The sequence below is a fragment of the Phyllobates terribilis genome, unplaced genomic scaffold, assembly GCF_046119375.1.
Source record: "Phyllobates terribilis strain yellow unplaced genomic scaffold, ASM4611937v1 Scaffold_4__5_contigs__length_816908805, whole genome shotgun sequence".
Classification (NCBI taxonomy): Eukaryota; Metazoa; Chordata; class Amphibia; order Anura; family Dendrobatidae; genus Phyllobates; species Phyllobates terribilis.
Genome location: NW_027362764.1, coordinates 673111496 through 673135503, shown reverse-complemented (window position 1 = coordinate 673135503; position 24008 = coordinate 673111496). Strand labels below are relative to the sequence as shown.

At 52.5% G+C, this 24008-nt stretch overlaps 2 non-coding genes and 2 pseudogenes across 2 annotated transcripts; all 4 read right to left on the bottom strand.

The window, feature by feature from the left end:
• Positions 1-648: 648 nt before the first annotated feature.
• Positions 649-768, bottom strand: LOC141268970 (5S ribosomal RNA; annotated as a pseudogene).
• Positions 769-2392: 1624 nt separating this feature from the next.
• On the bottom strand, positions 2393-2511 carry LOC141270427 (5S ribosomal RNA). Its single transcript, XR_012321663.1, has one exon. It is a non-coding gene; the product is annotated as a 5S ribosomal RNA (ribosomal RNA).
• A 942-nt stretch (positions 2512-3453) lies between these two features.
• On the bottom strand, positions 3454-3573 carry LOC141269308 (5S ribosomal RNA; annotated as a pseudogene).
• Positions 3574-4194: 621 nt separating this feature from the next.
• On the bottom strand, positions 4195-4313 carry LOC141267009 (5S ribosomal RNA). The gene has a single exon (XR_012321028.1). It is a non-coding gene; the product is annotated as a 5S ribosomal RNA (ribosomal RNA).
• Positions 4314-24008: the final 19695 nt, after the last annotated feature.

Below are 24008 nucleotides of genomic sequence, written 5' to 3'. Positions count from 1 at the left end.
TAATAGCCTGCAGCCGGGGATTAACTTTTAATGAAAGGGAACAATCCCTTTGACTGTCTGCAGCGCGCCACACCTAGGAAGCGCACTCTCACACACAAGCCAGCATGCACACGTGCTCGCACATGACAACACCCCCTATCTGCCCCTACAACCTCTCCGTCACCATGCGTCAGACTCTCCTGCCTGTTTTATGATTTCAGGGCCCTAGCAGGAATCACACCCCCCCCTCCCCAATTCCTTCCGCACCTTCCTTGCCTTCCTTGCACTGAGGTTAGCTCTTTGTCAGCCGTCTGGCTTGGTTACACAAGCTTCTTTGCAGAGAAACATGTTACTTCTGCTGACCCTCGCTAGGCGGACGGCATCCAAAACCTTCCCTGGGCACCTGCTGAAAGCCTGGCCCCTTCACGGCCCCGGGTGCTTTTAACGCCATCATTTCCACACGGCGAGCTGTGAAGTCAATGAGCACTCCTAGCCGTGGCAAGGAGCTCGGTGTCAAGCCTGCGTGAAGGCAACGGGGTAGCGTACTTAGCTGCCAACTGGCTCAGAGGCCTTGGGGCTTCCATCATCTAAGTTACTTAAGGTCGGTGTCCGGCAAGGCGCCGTTCCATGCTAGCCGAGCTGGGCAGTAGGGTAAAACGTCATCAAAATGGTCTACAGCACCCGGTGTTCCCAGGAGGTATCACATCCAAGTACTGTCCGAGCCCAGCCCTGCTTTGCTTCCGAGAACAGACGAGATCAGGCGCATCCAAGGTGGTATGGCCAGTAGACGCTGCTCGATCCATCGCCCGGCCAGCCTTTCTCAGGATCGCTTGGTGGCGAGCAATCTGGCCGTGACGGGGCGGGCTCCGAAGGGTCCATGCAAAGGCTGTGCCGTCCCTACAGGTGTGGTTTGTTTAGCAGTGATTCACCCGCCGCATCAGGTGTCTTCAAAAATGGCTCTGTGCAGGGTCTCCTGCAGGCTAAACCCTTCATCGCGGTAATGTGACAGAAAGAGCAAGCTGGACCCGTAACTTGGGGGCGGAGCGAGACGTCCAGGGGTGAATGAAGGAAGAGGGTGAGATGGTTGCCAGTGACTTTGAGCTGCTCTTCAGGGGGGAGGGTCGTGTAGCCTGCAAAGGTCTTCTGCTTGGGGTTACCGGTGGTTGCCTCCAGCCACGCGGGAGACGCTGGTCCTGGTGAAAAGGAGCCTAGTATTAAAAGTAAATGTGGCACCCCAGGGGTCTGGTTTCCACAGTAACGGCAATGTTATGTCTGAGAGCAGGTGGGAGGTCTCTTGGTCAGGGATCCTATGCATGCCACACCTCCTGCCCAGTCCTGGGAGGGGAAGAACTTCCCCTATATAAACCTAGGGCTGAGGCAGGGTTAGTGTGTAGAGAAGAAGTAGAGACAGAGAAGAGCAGCAGATATAGGAGAAGAACATCAGGAGCTCTGTGGGAGCAGTGCTATAAAGAGTCAGGGGCTGGCAGCTGCAGAGCTCGCCCTGACTGAGAAGCTATCACCGGACCCGGAGTCCGAGGCTGTGGGGACTAATCTTTACCCAGCAGCAGAAACCGCCCGGCAGGGGATTTCAGGTCCTCTGGCCAAGAAACCCGAAGGCATGGTCACACGCGTGGGACCAGCACCGCCGTCGTGGAGCGGACGCCACTAGAAGGCCCCGAGTCACCGGCCATACGGGTGAGCACCACACGGTACACTCAGGGACGTGGGCTACTTATACCCGCCTCTAGCAAGGTAGCCAGAAGAGTACAGTCAGTTTGGGAGGCCTACAAATCCGCCTGGCCAGGGGAGATCCCATCTGCTCAAGGACTAACCAGGCCCCGATCGCTAGCCAGTACTCCGGGAGGGTCTATCTTTATCACCAGTAAAGACCCTGAACTACACCGCATCGTCTCTGAGTGATTCCTGCTACCCCCATCATCCACGTCGGCTGCCCTGAGGCCATACCCCTCCCGTTGGGGGTGATACTACCACGCTGCACAATCCTACCACCGGCCTCAGCGGTCTGCCCTGCAGCGGCAGCTCCTACGCTGCATTCAACGGGTGGCGTAGTCGTCCAACATCTACCGCTAATACAACGCCACTTAGTCTGACTCCCTGGGCACGGACCGGGTCACCACCACGAGACTACAACCCTCAACAGATCCGGCTCCGGGTAAGCTCCTGCATGCGCAACGCTGTGCGACACAGGCCCAGGGGTGCGTAATAAAGAAGCAACAATGCTGAAGGCCCACGGTGATCAGAAGGATGCTGGTATTTTGCAGAGATGAAATAGCGCAAGAGAGAAAGCAAATGAATAAAAGAAAATAGAATGAATGTGTGCACTTGTGAAAGGGAATGGAAAAAAGGCATAGAAGAGAGTGCCCCCTGCTGGTGGAAGGAAGGAAAAAGCAAAAGCCTTCAGCACCTGGTATTCCCAGGCGGTCTCCCATCCAAGTACTAACCAGGCCCAACCCTGCTTAGTTTCTGAGATCAGATGAGATCAGGCGTGTTCAGGGTGGTGTGGCCGTAGGCAGAGACAAGCCTCTCACTTGCTGTTTTTCTACTTTGAAGTCTGGCTGCCGGCTGCCCTTTCCAGTGCTCAGCAAGACCAGGTCCTTTTGTGCTTTCCCTTCTCTTCAATTTTTTTGCTGGCTTCCTTAAAAGGTCTTGTAGACACAACGCCCCACTCAGAGCCGCTGAGCTCACTGATCGGCTGCAGCGCTGTCGACGGAACGTCAGCTTCACGGCCAATGCCACAGGCCGGGAGCAGAGGCGAGACTCACCGGTAGACCCAGGTAGGGTTAGTAAAGCGCGGTTAGTTGCTTTCTAATAGCCTGCAGCCGGGGATTAACTTTTAATGAAAGGGAACAATCCCTTTGACTGTCTGCAGCGCGCCACACCTAGGAAGCGCACTCTCACACACAAGCCAGCATGCACACGTGCTCGCACGTGACAACACCCCCTATCTGCCCCTACAACCTCTCCGTCACCATGCGTCAGACTCTCCTGCCTGTTTTATGATTTCAGGGCCCTAGCAGGAATCACCCCCCACCTCCCCAATTCCTTCCGCACCTTCCTTGCCTTCCTTGCACTGAGGTTAGCTCTTTGTCAGCTGTCTGGCTTGGTTACACAAGCTTCTTTGCAGAGAAACATGTTACTTCTGCTGGCCCTCGCTAGACGGCCGGCATCCAAAACCTTCCCTGGGCACCTGCTGAAAGCCTGGCCCCTTCACGGCCCCGGGTGCTTTTAACGCCATCATTTCCACACGGCGAGCTGCGGAGTCAATAAGCACTCCTAGCCGTGGAAAGGAGCTTGGTGTCAGGCCTGCGTGAAAGCGGCGGGGTAGCGTACTTAGCTGCCAACTGGCTCAGAGGCCTTGGGGCTTCCATCATCTAAGTTACTTAAGGTCGGTGTCCGGCAAGGCGCCGTTCCATGCTAGCCGAGCTGGACAGTAGGGCAAAACGTCATCAAAATGGTCTACAGCACCCGGTTTTCCCAGGAGGTATCCCATCCAAGTACTGTCCGAACCCAGCCCTGCTTTGCTTCCAAGATTGGACGAGATCAGGCGTATCCAAGGTGGTATGGCCAGTAGACACAGCTTGATCCATCGCCCGGCCAGCCTTTCTCAGGATCGCTTGGTGGCGAGCAATATGGCCGTGACGGGGCGGGCTCCGAAGGGTCCATGCAAAGGCTGTGCCGTCCCTACAGGTGTGGTTTGTTTAGCAGTGATTCACCCGCCGCATCAGGTGTCTTCAAAAATGTCTCGGCGCAGGGTCTCCTGCAGGCTAAACCCTTCATAGCTGTAATGTGACAGAAAGAGCAAGCTGTACCCGTAACTTGGGGGCGGAGCGAGACGTCCAGGGGTGAATGAAGGAAGAGGGTGAGATGGTTGCCAGTGACTTTGAGCTGCTCTTCAGGGGGGAGGGTCATGTTGCCTGCAAAGGTCTTCTGCTTGGGGTTACCGGTGGTTGCCTCCAGCCACGCGGGAGACGCTGGTCCTGGTGAAAAGGAGCCTAATATTAAAAGTAAAGAAGCAACAATGCTGGAGGCCCACGATGATCAGAAGGATGCTGGTATTTTGCAGAGATGAAATAGCGCAAGAGAGAAAGCAAATGAAAAAAAGAAAAGAGAATGAATGTGTGCACTTGTGAAAGGGAATGGAAAAAAGGCATAGAAGAGAGTGCGCCCTGCTGGTGGAAGGAAGGAAAAAGAAAAAGCCTACAGCACCTGGTATTCCCAGGTGGTCTCCCATCCAAGTACTAAACAGGCCCAACCCTGCTTAGCTTCTGAGATCAGACAAGATCGGGCATGTTCAGAGTGGTGTGGCCATAGGCAGAGACATGCCTCTCACTTGCTGCTTTTCTACTTTGACGTCTGGCTGCCGGCTGCCCTTTCCAGTGCTCAGCAAGACCAGGTCCTTTTGTGCTTTCCCTTCTCTTCAATTTTTTTGCTGGCTTCCTTAAAGGGTCTTGTAGACACAACGCCCCACTCAGAGCCGCTGAGCTCACTGATCGGCTGCAGCGCTGTCGACGGAACGTCAGCTTTACGGCCAATACCACAGGCCGGGAGCAGAGGCGAGACTCACCGGTAGACCCGGGTAGGGTGAGCAGAGAACGGTTAGTTGCTTTCTAATAGCCTGCAGCTGGGGATTAACTTTTAATGAAAGGGAACAATCCCTTTTACTGTCTACAGCGCGCCACACCTAGGAAGCGCACTCTCACACACAAGCCAGCATGCACACGTGCTCACACGTGACAACACCCACTATCTGCCCCTACACCATCTCCGTCACCATGCGTCAGACTCTCCTGCCTGTTTTATTATTTCAGGGCCCTAGCAGGAATCACACCCCCCCTCCCCAATTCCTTCCGCACCTTCCTTGCACTGAGGTTATCTCTTGGGCAGCCGTCTGGCTTGGTTACACAAGCTTCTTTGCAGAGAAACATGTTACTTCTGCTGGCCCTCGCTAGGCGGCCGGCATCCAAAACCTTCCCCTGGGCACCTGCTGATAGCCTGGCCCCTTCACGGCCCCGGGTGCTTTTAACGCCATCATTTCCACATGGCAAGCTGCTGAGTCAATAAGCACTCCTAACCGTGGCAAGGATCTCGGTGTGAGGCCTGCGTGAAGGCGGCAGGGTAGCGTTCTTAGCTGCCAACTGGCTCAGAGGCCTTGGGGCTTACATCATTTAAGTTACTTAAGGTCGGTGTCCGGCAAGGCGCCGTTCCATGCTAGCCAAGCTGGGCAGTAGGGCAAAACGTCATCAAAATGGTGTACAGCACCCGGTGTTTCCAGGCGGTCTCCCATCCAAGTACTGTCCGAGCCCAGCCCTGCTTTGTTTCCGAGATCAGACAAGATGGGGTGTATCCAATATGCTATGGCTAGTAGACGCTGCTCAGTTCATCACCCTGCCAGCCTTCCTCAGGATCGCGTGGTGGCCATGACGGGGCGGGCTCCGATGGGTCCACGCAAAGGCTGTGCCTTCCCTACAGGTGTGGTTTGTTTAGCTGTGAATCATCCGCCGCATGAGGTGTCTTTAAAAATGGCTCGGCGCAGGGTCTTCTGCAGGCTAAACCCTTCATCACGGTAATGTGACAAAACGAGCAAGCTGGACCCGCAACTTGGGGCGGAGCGAGACGTCCAGGGGTGAATGAAGGAAGAGGGTGAGATGGTTGCCAGTGACTTTGAGCTGCTCTTCGGGGGGGTCGTGTTGCCTGCAAAGGTCTTCTGCTTGGGGTTACCGGTGGTTGCCTCCAGCCACGCGGGAGACGCTGGTCCTGGTGAAAAGGAGCCTAGTATTAAAAGTAAATAAGCAACAATGCTGGAGGCCCACGGTGATCAGAAGGATGCTGGTATTTTGCAGAGATGAAATAGTGCAAGAGAGAAAGCAAATGAAAAAAAGAAAGGAGCATGTGTGCACTTGTGAAAGGGAATGGAAAAAAGGCATAGAAGAGAGTGCCCCCTGCTGGTGGAAGGAAGGAAAAAGCAAAAGCCTACAGCACCTAGGATTCCCAAGCGGTCTCCCATCCAAGTACTAACCAGGCCTGATCCTGCTAAGGTTCCAAGATCAGAAGAGATCGGATGTGTTCAAGGTGGTATGGCAAGTGTTCGGCCGGTTTATGTGGTTGCGAGAAATCTGGTCGTGCGGGGACGGGCTCCGAAGGGTCGATGCTTAAGTTGGGCCGCCTTTACAGGTATATTTTCTTGAGCTATATAATGGCCCCCGCATTAGTGCCCAAGCTAAGTAATGGTCCCCACACTTTATGAGGGCCCCCCACAATAGTCTCTGCAATGTATGAGTGCCCCCTACACTGTTTTAGGGTCCCCCACAGTAAACCCCAATCTGTGTAAGGGTCCCCTATACTCTATGATGTCCTCACATCACACAAGTTTTAATTTAAAAAAAAAAATCATATACTCACCTTTCAGGATCCTGACGAGTCCACCGCCAGGGCCGAGGTATACAAATGCGCTGATGTCATAGCGCTGACGCATACACATGTCATCCTGTTTGTGCTCCTCTGCCAGTGCATTATCCTGCCGTTCTATAGACCGCATGCTTAAAGGGACCTGCGGTCTACACAACGGAGAGTGGTAGTGCGGGAAGATCGTGTCTCCCTGCTCTACCTCAGAGCTTAACCATATTTGCATGCTGCGCACACAAATATAGTTAAGGGAAGCAGTAGTTCTAGTTCCAGGTAGGCCCCCCTTGTCGCCGGGCCCTGGATGACCCCATTTTCCTCCTCTCCGGTAGGTACTTTACTGCTGGGAAGTGATAAATGTTAACTCATTGCTTTAATATAAAGTGGATGGTATTTAGCTAATAGATTAAGATTAATTTATACAGCAATATTACAGTATATATATAAATGTATCTATACTGTATGTAATCACTCAGCTTTCCAACTGTGTGAGAAATCTTACCTCCTCTGTTCACTAACCTGGTATGTTTGTAAGCGGACCCTGTATGACCCCTGATCAGCACTTTTCTTTATGACTAGCTTGATTTACTTTATTTGTGTTTTATACCCTGTATCTGGCTCAATTTGTAATTATCTGATACAGATGGGTCAGAGGCCTCTCCCCTCTGCTCCACACCTGAATGCATTTGCTAGCATATATATTGTTAGTAGTCAGTCTGCTGACATAGTCTGGCCAGTGTGTATCATACAAGTGTGATGCATTAATTAGACCTGAATTGAACCTGAAGGGAACTGGATACCCAGGCAAAGTAAACAATGTTTCTGTTTGTTTTCACTCTCTCCCCTATAGTCCTCCACTTTCTACTAACCCCTAATCCCTATACTTAGAAATGAACTCTTCATCTCTCCCTAAATCCTCCCCATTCATTTCACCTCCTCCTCAGAGCTATTCCTTAACATTCAATCCTGTGTCTCCAAACACAGACAGCCACCTCATGCCCTCGCCTGCTCCCACCTGCTAACACTTTCCTTTCTCCTCCTCACTGCCGGCGATATGTCTCGAAACCTAAAATGCTCAGGTGCTCGAAGCTCGGGCCAAGCTCACCGTGATACTCGGGTGCTCGACCCGAGCAACAAGCCCAATGTTAGTCTATGGGAGACCCGAGCATTTTTGCGGCGGCACCCCCGGCAGTCTGTAGAAAGCCTAAAAAGTGCCCAAAACGATAGTGACAGTGCTCAAATGACATGGGGACAGCATGGGGATTGCCCCAGGAAGCATTTCTGACCACCAGGTCACTGCTGTCGACAACGTGGTCAGAGGTATTAAGCCACTTTTACGGGCTCACAATAAAACGTTCAAAAACGAAACTGAAACTGTTTTCCTGTGAAATATGTTAAGGAACATCCTTTCCAGGGTAAAGACTTGTGTATAAGGTAAAATAAGGCTGTGTGCCCACGATGCGTTTTTTAAGCGTTTCTGCAGTGGCAAAAACGCTGCAGAAATGCTTAAAAAATGCATGGTAGAAGGCCTGCCATGTTCCCCAATGATAATCCGCATGTGCTATGCACATGCTGCGGAAATTTCCCCTGCGGATTATCATTGCGGAAAAAAACGCAGCACTGCCAATTATTTTGCGGAAGCGCGGCATTTTCACCGCCATTGACTTGCATTGGAACGCATAGATTCTGCATCACTGTATATGTAGATGCGCATTCCATGCGTTCCAATGTGCGGATGGTACCCAGGTGTGGAGGAGAGGAGACAAAAAGAAAAAAAGAATAAAATAAAAAATAAATGTTATGCTTACCTTCTGATGGCCCCCGATGCGCTCGTCCTCCCATGCCGGCAGCTAGCGATGGACTGAAGGACCTGCGCTGACATCATAGTCATGTGACGGGTCACGCGATGCTGACTTCGGCAGGTCCTTCAGTGTACCGCGATCTGCCGGCAGCCAGGACGCATCGAAGCAAGACTGCGGGGGCCATCGGAAGGTAAGTATAGATTTCTTTTTTTTATTTTTAACCATTCTTTAGGTCACACTATATAAATCCATGCCATTTGCATGGATTTATATAGTGTGACCAAGTTGACAAGTACTTTCCAAGTGATGCTAAAATCGCTTGGAAAGCGCTTGTCAACCCGCATGCGGAAATGCAAGTGAAGAACGCTTCACATCCGCATGTCCCTGGCAGGAAAAACGCATGCACAATCCGCATGCGTTTTTTCTGCCAGGGGAGATGCAGAAACGCTCAGGAAAAATCCGGAGCATTTCTGCATCATGGGCACATAACCTAAATAACCAAAAACAAAAATACTCCTCCACACCTTGGGCTATGTTCACAAGTAGCATTTTTTATGCGTTTTTGCACTTTTGTATTGCTTTCAACCGTGACAAATGCATTCACCGGGAAATGTCATTTTAACATTTTAAAACCTTATCTGGCCATGTGCTGTGTGACACATGCATACAGTGCTGAAGAGACATGGGAACAGCATGGGGAAGACCCCTGGAAGCATCTCTGACACCCAGGTCACTTCCTAAAAGTGTGCCCATCAGAAGTGATCCTTGCCGCATCAGAAGATGCAGACTTGCAACTATCCCCGTGCAAGTCCTTGTCCCAGGGCAGTGTTCAATTGTACCTCCCCCATTCCTTGCAATGCAAGCACAAATATGCAGCCAACCACCCACCCACCCACAGGCTGCAATACTATACTGCTAGCTTGCACTTGAAATGGGGCCTTTTAGTTTGGAGGAGGCCGAAACTGGCCACTACCTCATGGCTGCGTCGGCGGCGAGGTCTCCATACTCAGTCCCCAGCCGCCACTATTTGTCCCGGGAACCTTCCCCACACTTTTCTTAGCCTGGCCTGCAGCATTGGACGAGCCCACCAGACAACCAGAGACTCCTCCGGTGGGCCCTGGCTTCTCCATCAGGGGAGTTGAGAGTACCAAGGTGAGGAGCATGATGATGATGATAGAAGTTAGCATCTGCTTTGCTTTCTTGGAATGCAAGCGTAAGTGTGCAGCCTGCCACCCACCCACCCCCAAGCTGCAATACAATACTGCTAGCTTGCTTGCACTTGAAATGAGGCCTTTTAGGCTTGTGGAGGCAGACGCCGGCCACCATGTCATGGCTGCGTCAGCGGCCTGGTATCCATACTCAGTCCCCAGCCGCCCGGCGGCCGGGTGTCCACACTCGGTCCCCAGCCGCCAGGGGGCGGCCGGGTGTCCATACTCTGTCCCCAGCTGCCCCTATTTGTCCCGGTGCGCCTTATACACAAGCGCGCATACCAAAACATTGCCCTCCCCAGTGCATTTAGTGGGAAGGACAGCCTATTCCGCTGTAGTGTGTGCATGCCAACCCCCTGTTCATGGCACATGCGAAGATGCCTCCCGCCCTGCACCTGTCGTTGCAGACTTGCAACTATCCCCGTTCAAGTCCTTGTCCCAGGGCAGTGTTCAATTGTACCTCCCCATTCCTTGCAATGCAAGCGCAAGTATGCAGCCTGCCACCCACCCACCCCCAGGCAGGCTGCAATATCATACTGCTTGCCTGCTTGCACTTGAAATTGGGCCTTTTAGGCATGTGGAGGCGGAATCTGGCCACCACGTCATGGCTGCATCGGCAGCCTGGTATCCATGCTCAGTCCCCAGCCGCCCGGCAGCCAGGTGTCCCCGCTTGGTCCCCAGCCACCAGGGGGCGGCTGGGTGTCCATACTCGGTCCCCAACTGCCCCACGGCCGGGTGACCACACACGGTCCCCAGCCGCCTGGGGGCGGCCGGGTGTCCATAAACGGTCCCCAGCCGCCCCTATTTGTCCCGGTGCACCTTATACACAAGCACACATACCAAAACATTACCTGTGCCCTCCCCAGTGCATTTAGTGGGACGGACAGCCTAACCACAAACACGTGGACAAGTGAATGTGGCCAGGGATGGTCCATCTCACTGACGCCTTCACACTGGGTTAATATTGTGGAAGCCGGGACACAGTTGGACACTGGGATGCAACACGTCCTCCAGACATAGAGGTTTGCGGGTCCTGGGTCAATCAGGCTTCAACACAAAGTTCAGACGGTAGACAGCAGCAGTGGTCGGCCCCCACACAATGAGTAAATTATTCATGATCATGAGGCCATCCATCTCCTTAGCTTTCTGTTCCTTGGACTGCAAGCACATGTATGTAGTAGTGGCTAGGCCTGAGGTGGTCAGCGTTTTGGCGCTTATCCTACCTCCTCCCAGCATTGCTGGATGTTTTCCTGCTACTATCCCAGTTCTATGACTCCGTTAAAACAAAGCTTCAGGTGATGAATGATGGATGAGGTGGTGGCAAAGGAGAAAGAGCAGGAGGAACAGGGACCATTCACATCAATATCAGTCCAGTCAACCACACATGTCTTGTAGGATATGTTTCTGTACCAAAAGGAGCGGTTCGGCTACACAGTTATAGGGCATACAGTGAGTGCAATGCCTACCAAAAATTTCGAGGCACTCCAATGCCCCTTGGAAGTGACATGGCGGTCAGAGGGCCTTAACTAAACCGTTTTTTCCATTTATAGCAACTGGGTCTCCTGTACACTGTTGGCCTAAGCAGTGAATGGAAGGCTTTCCAAAAATTATGAGGAACTGCAATGCCCCTTGAAACAGACGTGGATTACAGCGTACTAAAAACCTTCTACCCATTATTGGGGAGTGGGTCTCCCTTAGTGTTCGCTTATGCATTGAAAAGCAAAAGCTGACTAAAATAAGGAGGAAATGCAATGCCCGTTGGAAGAGTTGTGTAGTTTAGAGGTAATTAAAAACAACATTTCAATGCCCCTTGGAAGAGTTGTGGAGTTCAGAGTGGTTTAACAAGATGGTTTTAATGCCCCTTGGAAGAGATGTGGAGATCACAGTAGCTTAACAAGACGGTTTTAATGCCCCTTGGAAGAGACGTGGAGTTCAGAGTGGTTTAACAAGACGGTTTTAATGCCCCTTGGAAGAGACGTGGAGGTCCCAGTGGAATAAAAAGACAATATCAATGCCCCTTGGAAGAGTGGTGGATGTCCCAGTGGAATAAAAAGACAATATCAATGCCCCTTGGAAGAGTGGTGGAGGTTACAGTGGAATAAGAAGACAATATCAATGCCCCTTGGAAGAGTGGTGGAGGTCGCAATGGAATAAAAAGACAATATCAATGCCCCTTGGAAGAGTGGTGGAGGTCCCAGTGGAATAAAAAGACAATATTAATGACCCTTGGAAGAGACGTGGAGGTCACCGTAGCTTAACAAGACGATTTTAATGACTCTTGGAAGAGACGTGGAGTTCAGAGTGGTTTAACAAGACAGTTTTAATTCCCCTTGGAAGAGACGTGGATGTCACAGTAGCTTAACAAGATGGTATTAATGCCCCTTGGAAGAGACGTGGAGTTCAGAGTGGTTTAACAAGACGGTTTTAATGCCCCTTGGAAGAGACGTGGAGGTCCCAGTGGAATAAAAAGACAATATCAATGCCCCTTGGAAGAGTGGTGGAGGTCCCAGTGGAATAAAAAGACAATATCAATGTCCCTCGGAAGAGTGGTGGAGGTCGCAGTGGAATTAAAAGACAATATCAATGCCCCTTGGAAGAGTGGTGGAGGTCACAGTGGAATAAAAAGACAATATCAATGCCCCTTGGAAGAGTCGTGGCAGTCCCAGTGGAATAAAAAGACAATATCAATGACCCTTGAAAGAGACGTGGAAGTCACAGTGGAATAAAAAGACAATATTAATGCCCCTTGGAAGAGACGTGGAGTTCAGAGTGGTTTAACAAGACGGTTTTAATGCCCCCTGGAAGAGACGTAGAGGTCACAGTAGCTTAACAAGACAGTTTTAATGCCCCTTGGAAGAGACGTGGAGGTCACAGTGGAATAAAAAGACAATATCAATGCCCCTTGGAAGAGACGTGGCGGTCCCAGTGGAATAAAAAGACAATATCAATGACCCTTGGAAGAGACGTGGAGGTCACAGTAGCTTAACAAGACAATTTTAATGCCCCTTACAAGAGCCATGCAGTACAGCATATTAAAAACATTATTCCCATTATTGGGGAGTGGGTCTCCCATAGTCTTTGCCTATGCCTTCCAAGCAAAAGCTGCCAAAAATTAGGACGGAAGAACTTGCAATGCCCCTTACAAGAGCCATGCAGTACAGCATATTACGAACATTATTCCCATTATTGGGGAGTGGGTCTCCCATAGTCTTTGCCTATGCCTTCCAAGCAAAAGCTGCCAAAAATTAGGACGGAGGAACTTGCAATGCCCCTTACAACAGCCATGCAGTACAGCATATTAAAAACATTATTCCCATTATTGGGGAGTGGGTCTCCCATAGTCTTTGCCTATGCCTTCCAAGCAACAGCTGCCAAAAATTAGGACAGAGGAACTTGCAATGCTGGCAACACAGACCACGGTCACCCTGGTGGTATAGTGGTGGTGGAGGCTGAGGATAAGTAAAAGAGCAAAAAGCAGCCGAAATAAGGAAGCATATACCCATGTGTGGGTGTGAAGCGGTGCATGGGAATACACCTCCCGAAATAACACAGTGGATTTGACTTTATGTTACTCTGCTGTCATTTGGTGGTGATGAGAAGTCTGGCCCAATCCAGCCCTTGTTCATTTTGATAAGGGTCAGCTTGTCAGCATTGTCAGTTGACAGGCGAGTGCACTCATCAGTTATAATTCCCCCAGCGGCACTAAAAACACGCTCTGATAACATGCTAGCAGCAGGGCAGGCCAGGACCTCCGAGGCGTACAGAGCGAGTTCATTCCAAGTGTCCAGCTTGGATACCCAATAATTAAAAGGCACAGAGGAATCCGGAGGATGCTGATACGGTCGGCAAGGTACTCCCTCACCATCTTTTGAAACTTTCCACTCCTTGTGAGAGTACCCCGCGCCTCAGGGCTTGTAAGCTGGGTGGGTCTCAGAAAACTGTCCCAGAACGTTGACAGTGTTCCCCTGCCTCTGCTGGATTGAAGTTGCGTCTCTCTCACCTGTACGCCTTGGTTGGGCAACGAACTGTGACCTCTGCCGCTAGCGTGTTCAGATGGGAATTTTTTTAACAGTTCTGCAGCAAGGGCCTTCTGGTACTGCCCCATTTTTGTAGACCTCTCCACCTCAGGAATAAGAGAGTGAAAATTCTCCTTGTAGTGGGCGTCTAAAAGTGTCACCAACCAGTAATGACTGTCACCCAACATATTGACAATGCGAGGGTCACGTTTAAGGCAGCGTAACATAAAGTCAGCCATGCGTGCCAGACTGGTAACGGGCAAGACTTCCGTGTCCTCACCAAGATGACGACTGACCATGCTCTCCTCCCCCTCCTCCTCCTCCCCCCTGTCCTCAGGCCACCCACGCTGAACCGACGGTATGACAGTTGTACAGTTACTACCGTCTACAGCGCATGATACCAGCTCCTGTTCTTCCTCCTCCTCCTCCTCTCCCTCATTGTCCCCCAATGCACGTTGGGATGAGATGAGGCTGGGCTGTGTGTAATCGCCCGCTACGGCTTCTTGATGAATCTCATCATACTCTGGCTGCAATGCCTCCTCTTTAATTCTCTGCAGAAAGCGTTGCAAAAGACAGACAAGTGGGATGCTGATGCTAATGAAGGCGTCATCGCCACTCACCATCTTGGTGGACTCCTCAAAGATGGTCAGGATGGTACATATGTCAGACATGCAGGTCCACTCCTGATTTCTTATGTGTGGAGTCTGACCTGAATATCGACGGCCTTGTTGCAGCTGGTACTCCACAACTGCTCTCTTCTGCTCACAAATCCTTTGCAACATGTGGAGGGTGGAGTTCCAATGTGTGTGGACATCACACACCAGTCGGTCTGCCGGAAGCTGCAAACGCTGCTGCAACACAGCAAGGGTGACGGAAGCTGTAGCCGACTTCCGAAAATAAGCTGACAGGCGGCGTACTTTGACGAGCAGATGTGGCAACTCAGGGTACCTTTTAAGAAACCGCTGAACCAGGTTAAGCACATGAGCCAGGCATGGTACGTGTGTGATCTCGCCTCAGAGCCGCCACCAGGTTACGGCCATTGTCACACACGACCATGCCTGGATGTAGGTTCAGCAGTCTGAGCCACAGATCTGCCTGCTCTTTCACAGCTGTCCAAAGCTCAAAAGCAGTGTGAGGTTTATCACCTAAGCTTATGAGTTTCAGCACAGCCTGTTGCCGCTTGGCTGAGGCAGTACTGCAGTGCTTCCAGCTTGTAACTGATGTGGTGATATCTGAGATGGAGGCTGAACATGAGGAGGAGGAGGAAGATGATGCGCAGGAGCTGTACACTGCGGGGGCAACTATGACTGACATAGGGCCCGCAATCTTCGGTGTGGGGAGGATGTGTTCCGTCCCAAGGTCCGACTGGGTCCCAGCTTCCTCTATGTTTGTAATGCACACGCCCGGGCTGAGCAGCGTGTGCGTGTGATTCCACTGGACCGTGCCGGAGAGTGAATGCCTGGAGGGGCGTAACTAGGTATTCACCCGATCCGACCAGGGTCGCACGACGGCATACGACGCCAGTGCACCAAGGAGGAACCGAGCAGAGGGACCAGGTGCTACTCCAGGACAGACACCGGACATGGCTGTTGACCCACACAGGGGAATACAGGAACAGACTGGCTAGGCTGGCACACAGACTGGTGGGAATAGGCAGGCACGACTGGTATGCAGGCAGGCGGGTATACAGGCAGGGGGGTACAGGCAAGCACGGCTAGAGTGCAGACAGGGAGGCACTAGCAGGTAGGAACACAGGCGGGATAGGACCCAGTACACACTGGGACTCAGGAACAGAACCACAGATGTGGCGGACAAACACAGCAGAGTGAGGCCGCCCAGAGAGGTGAGCGAGAGCAGGGCAGGACGAGACCACCTGGAGCGGTGAGCAAGAGTAGAGCAGGACGAGGCCACCTGGAGCGGTGAGCAAAGGGTCAGAGCTGAGCGAGACTGCCGGAGCAGTGAGCAAAGGGTCAGAGCTGAGCGAGACTGCCGGAGCAGTGAGCAAGGAGTCAGAGCCGAGCGAGACTGCCGGGGCAGTGAGAAAAGGAGTCAGAGCAGAGCGAGACTGCAGGAGCAGTGAGCAAAGGAGTCAGAGCAGAGCGAGACTGCTGGAGCAGTGAGCAAAGGCAGAGCAGGCTAGAACCACCGGAGCGGTGAGCAAAGGCAGAGCAGGCTAGAACCGCCGGAGCGATGAGCAAGGGCAGAGCAGGCTAGAACCGCCGGAGCAGTGAGCAAAGGCAGAGCAGGCTAGAACCGCCGGAGCGGTGAGCAAAGGCAGAGCAGGCTAGAACCGCCGGAGCGGTGAGCAAAGGCAGAGCAGGCTAGAACCGCCGGAGCGGTGAGCAAAGGCAGAGCAGGCTAGAACCGCCGGAGCGGTGAGCAAAGGCAGAGCAGGCTAGAACCGCCGGAGCGGTGAGCAAAGGCAGAGCAGGCTAGAACCGCTGGAGCGGTGAGCAAAGGCAGAGCAGGCTAGAACCGCCGGAGCGGTGAGCAAAGGCAGAGCAGGCTAGAACCGCCGGAGCGGTGAGCAAAGGCAGAGCAGGCTAGAACCGCCAGAGCGGTGAGCAAAGGCAGAGCAGGGGGGACAGGGCTCTGTTCACACAGAACAGACAGGAAGGGAAAGGCAGAACCAGATACCCACAGGGTACTTGCAGTGAAGTAGCGAGTGGACCACAAACTCCCAAACGGGAGTACAGTGACAACGAGCAGGAGTTCAGACTCTGTAGAAAAAGGAAAGGTACGGACATAGAGAAACACGGGAAACAGGCTAGAAGAGTATACAGACAAAAAAAAAAACAGTAGCAAGATACAGGAGCGGGTCTAGGTAGCAGCCCCTAGAAGGCGGGAGGAACAGGCTAGGAGCGTGTTCAGACAGGACAGACAAGATACAGGAGCGGGTCTAGGTAATCGGCCCCTAGAAGGCAGGAGGAACAGGCTAGGAGCGTATTCAGACAGGACAGACTAGATACAGGAGTGGGTTTAGGAATGCAGCCCCTAGAGGGCGGGAGGAACAGGCTAGGAGCGTGTTCAGACTGACCTGGAAATACAGCCTCCAGGATAGGCAGACAAGAGAACACAGAAGGGACTTGGCACATTCAGAGTGCAAGAGCACACTAAATGAAACACAATACTCAGGCAGGGATTGATTGGAGCAGCTGGGTTAAATACCAGGTGACAGACAGCAATAGGCTGAGGACGCACAAGGGGTGTGCCTGCAGCAGGTACAAAAAGCAGGAAGTGATCGGGCGCCGCCCTTAAGCAGCAGAAACAGACACAAACAGACAGCATGGAGGGAAGCCAGAGAGACATTCTGGACTGGAGATCAAGTGCGCGCTCTTGCACAGTGGGAGATGGACCACTATGCAAGGACGCCGCCAGGTATGTTACAGTACCCCCCCCTTACGCCCCCTCTTCTTCAGGCCTGCCAGAATGTTCCGCAGGGAATTCGAGGGCCAATCCTTCACTTCAAGGAGATCACTTCCACTGTCCACCGGAAAAACTGGTCTCCTCTGGGTAGCTAGGATGCTACCTCCTATCCAGCCATTCTCAGCAACAGACGAAATAGGTGGAGTACCAGGAACAGCACACAAGGAAGTCTCTCTCCATATATTTTCAGGTGGCACCCCAGAGGGTACAGGAGACAACTGGAAGTCCTCCACCGGGTTGGAGGGGAGCAGAGACTTGGGGGTAATCTCTGCTTCGAGGTACATCTTGTCAAACTCACAGGAAGAAATAGACGGGTTATCAGGTACAGGGTGAGGAAAAGTGACTGTCTCTTTGTTATCTGGTGGTACCCCGGAGGATTCAGGAAACAACTGGAGGTCCTCCGCCGGGTCAGAAGAGTGAAGAGGCTCGGGGAAAACATCTGCTTCAGAGTACACTAGGTCGGACTCACTGGACAAAGCAGGCGAGGTATCGGGTGCCGAGTATAGGAAAGTCTCTGTCCATTCACCACCAGGTGGCACCCCGAAGGGTTCTGGAGACAGCTGGAGGTCCTCCGCCTGGTCGGAGGGGTGTAGAGACTCGGGAATAACCTCTGCTTCAGAGTACACTAGGTTAGACTCACTAGGCGAAGCGAGCGAGGTATCAGATCCAGGATATAGGAAAGTCTCTGTCCATTCACCACCAGGTGGCACCCCGAAGGGTTCTGGAGACAGCTGGAGGTCCTCCGCCTGGTCGGAGGGGTGTAGAGACTCGGGAGTAACCTCTGCTTCGGAGTATGCTAGGTTGGACTCACTGGACGAAGCGAGCGAGGTATCAGGTACAGAGTATAGGAGAGTCTCTGTCCATTCACCACCAGGTGGCACCCCGAAGGGTTCTGGAGACAACTGGAGGTCCTCCGCCTGGTCGGAGGGGTGTAGAGACTCATGGGTAACCTCTGCTTCGGAGTACACTAGGTTGGACTCACTGGACGAAGCGAGCAAGGTATCAGGTACAGAGTATAGGAGAGTCTCTGTCCTTTCGCTACCAGGTAGCACCCCGAAGGGCTCAGGAGACAACTGGAGGTCCTCCGCCAGGTCGGAGGGGTGAAGAGACTCATGGGTAACCTCTGCTTTGGAGTACACTAGGTCGGACTCACTGGATGAAGCAGCTGAGGTATCAGGTACCGAGTATAGGAAAGTCTCTGTCCATTCGCTACCAGGTAGCACCCCGAAGGGTTCAGGAGACAACTGGAGATCCTCCGCCTGATCGGAGGGGTGTAGAGACTCGTGGGTAACCTCTACTTCGGGGAACACTAGGTCGGACTCACTGGACGAAGTGGGCGAGGTATCAGGTGCAGAGTATAGGGAAGTCTCTCTCCAATTGTCATCAAGTGGTATCCCGGGGGATTCAGGAGGCAACAGGGGGTCCTCCGGTGTGGATTCTGGGTGGGCAGCAGTCTCTTCGGGCAGGAGAACTGGTGCACTACCCACGTACATTACCCGTTGGGGCTTCTCCGGGATACAGGGAGATGAACCTTCAGTAGGGACTTCAAGGTTGGGGTCAGGAGGTCTCAGGGAGGACAGACCCTGGCGTGACGGCTTGCCTCTACGTCCAGCACGTCTGGACTGCCTCTTGAGGCTGGGAGAAGTATTCCGGAGAGCGTAGTCACCCTGTGAGGATTCTGGGTGGGCAGTAGTCTCATTGGGCTGGAGGACTATTGCGCTACCCACACACATTACCCATCGGGGCTGCTCCGGGATATTGGGAAGTGAAGCTTCAGCAGGAGCCTCCGGGTTAGGATCATAGAAGACCATTAGAAAGGCCACCAGGAAGGCCATTATGTCCAGGACGATAGGATCCTGTGCGTCCCATAGGGGGGTGATCCAATTCAAGGCATCACCCGCTAGGTAAGACATCAAGAATCCCACCTTAGCCCGATCTGTGGGAAAACATAGAGGGTAGAACTTGAAGTGTAGTATGCATTGCTCCACAAATGCACGACTCTGTCTTGGATCCCCATAGTAACGTGGCGGATTCGCAGGAACGAGAGCTGATAGATCCATCTGGACGGGTGCGTAATTCGCCTGGAACTCAGCTAAGGAAAAAAAAAATTATTTATTTATTTTTAATGCATGTATTCGCTGGAAAACGTCTCAGAGAGCGAAGGCCATGGGGCTCAACGGTAACCATGGCCTGAGCATGCTGTAATGCACACGCCCGGGCTGAGCGGCGTGTGCGTGTGATTCCACTGGACCGTGCCGGAGAGTGAATGCCTGGAGGGGCGTAACTAGGTATTCACCCGATCCGACCAGGGTCGCACGACGGCATACGACGCCAGTGCACCAAGGAGGAACCGAGCAGAGGAACCAGGTGCTACTCCAGGACAGAACCCGGACACGGCTGTTGACCCACACAGGGGAATACAGGAACAGACTGGTTAGGCTGGCACACAGACTGGTGGGAATAGGCAGGCACGACTGGTATGCAGGCAGGCGGGTATGCAGGCAGGGGGGTACAGGCAAGCACGGCTAGAGTGCAGACAGGGAGGCACTAGCAGGTAGGAACACAGGCGGGATAGGACCCAGTACACACTGGACTCAGGAACAGAACCACAGATGTGGCGGACAAACACAGCAGAGTGAGGCCGCCCAGAGAGGTGAGCGAGAGCAGGGCAGGACGAGACCGCCTGGAGCGGTGAGCAAGAGTAGAGCAGGACGAGGCCGCCTGGAGCGGTGAGCAAAGGGTCAGAGCTGAGCGAGACTGCCGGAGCAGTGAGCAAAGGGTCAGAGCTGAGCGAGACTGCCGGAGCAGTGAGCAAGGAGTCAGAGCAGAGCGAGACTGCCTGGGCAGTGAGCAAAGGAGTCAGAGCAGAGCGAGACTGCAGGAGCAGTGAGCAAAGGAGTCAGAGCAGAGCGAGACTGCCGGAGCAGTGAGCAAAGGCAGAGCAGGCTAGAACCGCCGGAGCGGTGAGCAAAGGCAGAGCAGTCTAGAACCGCCGGAGCAGTGAGCAAAGGCAGAGCAGGCTAGAACCGCCGGAGCGGTGAGCAAAGGCAGAGCAGGCTAGAACCGCCGATGCGGTGAGCAAAGGCAGAGCAGGATAGAACCGCCGGAGCGGTGAGCAAAGGCAGAGCAGGCTAGAACCGCCGGAGCGGTGAGCAAAGGCAGAGCAGGCTAGAACCGCCAGAGTGGTGAGCAAAGGCAGAGCAGGGGGGACAGGGCTCTGTTCACACGGAACAGACAGGAAGGGAAAGGCAGAACCAGATACCCACAGGGTACTTGCAGTGAAGTAGCGATTGGACCACAAACTCCCAAACAGTACAGTTACAACGAGCAGGAGTTAGGTACGAGTTCAGACTCTGCAGAAAAAGGAAAGGTACGGACATAGAGAAACACGGGAAACAGGCTAGAAGAGTATACAGACAAGAACAGACACAGTAGCAAGATACAGGAGCGGGTCTAGGTAGCAGCCCCTAGAAGGCGGGTGGAACAGGCTAGGAGCGTGTTCAGACAGGACAGACTAGATACAGGAGTGGGTCTAGGAATGCAGCCCCTAGAGGGCGGGAGGAACAGGCTAGGAGCGTGTTCAGACTGACCTGGAAATACAGCCTCCAGGATAGACAGACAAGAGAACACAGAAGGGACCTGGCACATTCGGAGTGCAAGAGCACACTAAATGAAACACAATGCTCAGGCAGGGATTGATTGGAGCAGCTGGGTTAAATACCAGGTGAAAGACAGCAATAGGCTGAGGACGCACAAGGGGTGTGCCTGCAGCAGGTACAAAAAGCAGGAAGTGATCGGGCGCCGCCCTTAAGCAGCAGAAACAGACACAAACAGACAGCATGGAGGGAAGCCAGAGAGACATTCTGGACTGGAGATCAAGTGCGCACTCTTGCACAGTGGGAGATGGACCACTAAGCAAGGACGCCGCCAGGTATGTTACAATGTTTACCTAGTGTGCCGTCAGGAAGATGTACCGTCCCTGGTCACAAGCACTCGTCCACGTGTCCGTTGTCAGGTGGATTCTCCCAGTAACTTCATTGTTGAGGGCACATCAGATGCTTGTGTAGTGCGGGGATGGCACACCGGGCAAAATAGTGTCGGCTGGGGACTGAGTACCGAGGGACGGCCACCGCCATAAGGTTGCTGAAGGATTCCGTCTCCACCAGCCTAAAAGGCAGCATTTCCAGCGCAAGCAGTCGTGAAATGTGCAAATTTAGGACTGTGGCCTGTGGGGCGTTGGCTGTGAATTTGCACTTTCGTTCAAAAGTCTGGGATATGGACAATTGAACGCTGAGGTGGGACGTGGACGTGGACGTTGATGCTGTTTCTTGAGAAACTGCCATAACAAGTGAAGACTGAGCAGAGGGGGGCATCTTTGCATGCAGTATGGACAGGGGATTGCCTTGCACGCACAACAGGGGTTCTCTTACACGCACAACAGCGGAAGAAGCAGTGGTGACACCCGCTGACACTGGTCGTGGACCCTGGGCGAAAGTCGGGTGCTTTGCTGACATGTGCCTGATCATGCTGGTGGTGGTCAGGCTGTTAGTTTTGTCACCCCTGCTGATGCTGGCCTGGCAGGTGGTACAAATGGCCTTTTTGGGGTTATCAGCAGTCTTGAAAAAAAATTCCAGACTCTGGAAGACCTACTGGTTGTACTGGCAACGTCCCTCGTGTTGCTGTTACGGGGAACGGTTGCCCGCTTCTTCTTGCCTGCTGGGGTACTCTGCCTCCCCCCCCCCTGTGTGCTGCTGGCCTCGCTCTGCGTGTCCTCCTGCCATGTTGGGTCAGTTACTAGATCATCCACCACCTCCTCCTCTTCCACTTCCGCACCACGGTCCTCCTCCTCACTTCGTGGCAATTGTGTCTCGTCATCGTCCACCTCTTGTGACAAATTGCGAGCATCGCCTTCCTGTGGCTGTGGCTGTTGAAATATTTGGCCATCGCTACATGGGATCTCCTCTTCCATCACTTCAAGCGGAGCAGGCGAGGGGCCCAAATATGGAAATGGACCAGTGAACAGCTCTTCAGAGTGTCCAACTGTGGGATCAGTTGCTGTCTGACGACACTCGGCATGGTGGGAGGAAGGAGCATCAGGGTGAGGAGGAGTATGTGGTCGAGACTCACGGCTACTAAGACTTGACCATGTGGAAGACAGACCGGAGGTGGTGGTGCCCAGGTGACTGGAAGTATTATCTGCTATCCAATTAATAACCTGTTCACACTGATCAGTTGGCAATAGTGGTGTTGTGTGCTTCCCTAGTAATTCGGTCAAGAACTGGAAGCGAGTGTTATGATCTGCTACAAGCACTAAGGAAAGACAGGAGATCTGTCCCTACAATAGAACTAAACTGGATCCCTACGATGTAACGGGGAACCTGATCCTGCGATCAGACCCGCTAAAGTCCTCAGCTAGTCTGTACGAAGACCTATAGATGCAAGGGAGGGATCCCTACAAGAACTAGGGACTGGGATAAAGTTGGACACCTCCTAGCAGAAATTGTAGCAGTAAAAGACAAACACACAACATAGAACATAGAGGTCAGAAGACCTAGCGAAACTAACAGAGAAAGGTAACAGAGCACCAAGCTAGCTCAAGAGTAGAAATTACAATGAAGTCCAGCAAGGCCAGGAGGGCGGAGCCGGATTAAATAGGCAAAAAAGGTCATGTGACCAGCAAACAAGAAAAAAAACAACAGGAGAGTTCTAACAGTACCCCCTCTTCTAAGATGATCCTCCGGATCCCCTAGGCCCGGGGTTATCAGGAAACCTCCTGTGAAACGCTCTCATAAGTCTGGAAGCAGAAACATCATCCGCCCTCACCCATGAGTTATCCTCGGGTCCGAAACCCTTCCAAGCGACGAGATACTGCAAACTCCCTCTATACCATCTAGAATTTAGGATGCGGGAAATTTCATATTCCCCGTCCTCCACCACCGGAGGAACAGTGGCAGAGGCGTCACCAACCGACACATCAGCTGTTTTCAACAGAGAAACATGAAACACCGGATTAATCTTCCAGGAGGTAGGAACCTCCAACCTAACAGCAGATTGGTTAACTATCTGAAGCACCTTAAAGGGCCCTACAAACTTGGGACCCAATTTTTCAGAAGGAATCCTCAATCGCAGATTCTTAGAGGACAACCAAACCATGTCACCAATAGCAAACAAAACCTCTTGCCGTTTCCTATCAAAGTACCTCTTAGATTTTTTGTTAGCCTCCTGAAGATTATCACGCACATCCATCCAAACTCTCTCCAAATCACTGGAAAAACTCTCCTCCTCAGGCACAGCCGATACCAATTTGGAGAATGACCCAAAAGACGGATGTCTCCCAGAACAACAAAAAAAAGGCGAACACCCAGCAGAAGAGGATGTATGGTTGTTAAGAGCAAATTCAGCAAGCGGCAGAAACTCAGACCACCCCTCTTGATTGTCTGCCACAAAGCAACGCAAGAACTGCTCAACATCCTGGTTCTTTCTTTCTGTCTGGCCATTAGACTCAGGATGATATCCGGATGAAAACGACAAATGAACTCCCAACCTGTCACAAAAGGCATGCCAAAAACGAGCCACGAACTGAGGTCCCCTATCAGAAACAATGTCAGTAGGAACGCCATGTAATCTGACAATTTCCTTGACAAAGGCCTTAGCGAATGTCTTAGCGCAAGGCAGTTTGATGAAGGGAACCAAGTGACACATCTTGCTAAAACGGTCCACGACCACCCAGATGACTGTGAAACCTTCAGAGGGGGGAAGGTCAGTAATAAAGTCCATAGCCAGATGTGTCCAAGGTGCACTAGGAACCTCCAGAGGGCAAAGCAACCCCGCAGCAGGAGCATGCGAAGACTTAGATCTAGCACACACAGTACATTGACGCACCCACTTAATGACTTCCTTCTGCCATCCAGGCCACCAAAAACTGCGACCCACAAGTCTCTTGGTCTCAGAAATTCCTGGATGACCTGCCAACCGAGACTCATGACACTCAACAAACAAATCTCTCCTAAAGGTACTAGGCACAAACAACCTCCCATGGGGAGTGTTAGATGGGGCATTCTCCTGAGCTTTAAGAATCTCATCCTCCAAAACAGAGTCCAAAGCTGCAATCACAACACCTTCTTGTAAAATGCTCTCCTCCTCCTCAGCACCGACCA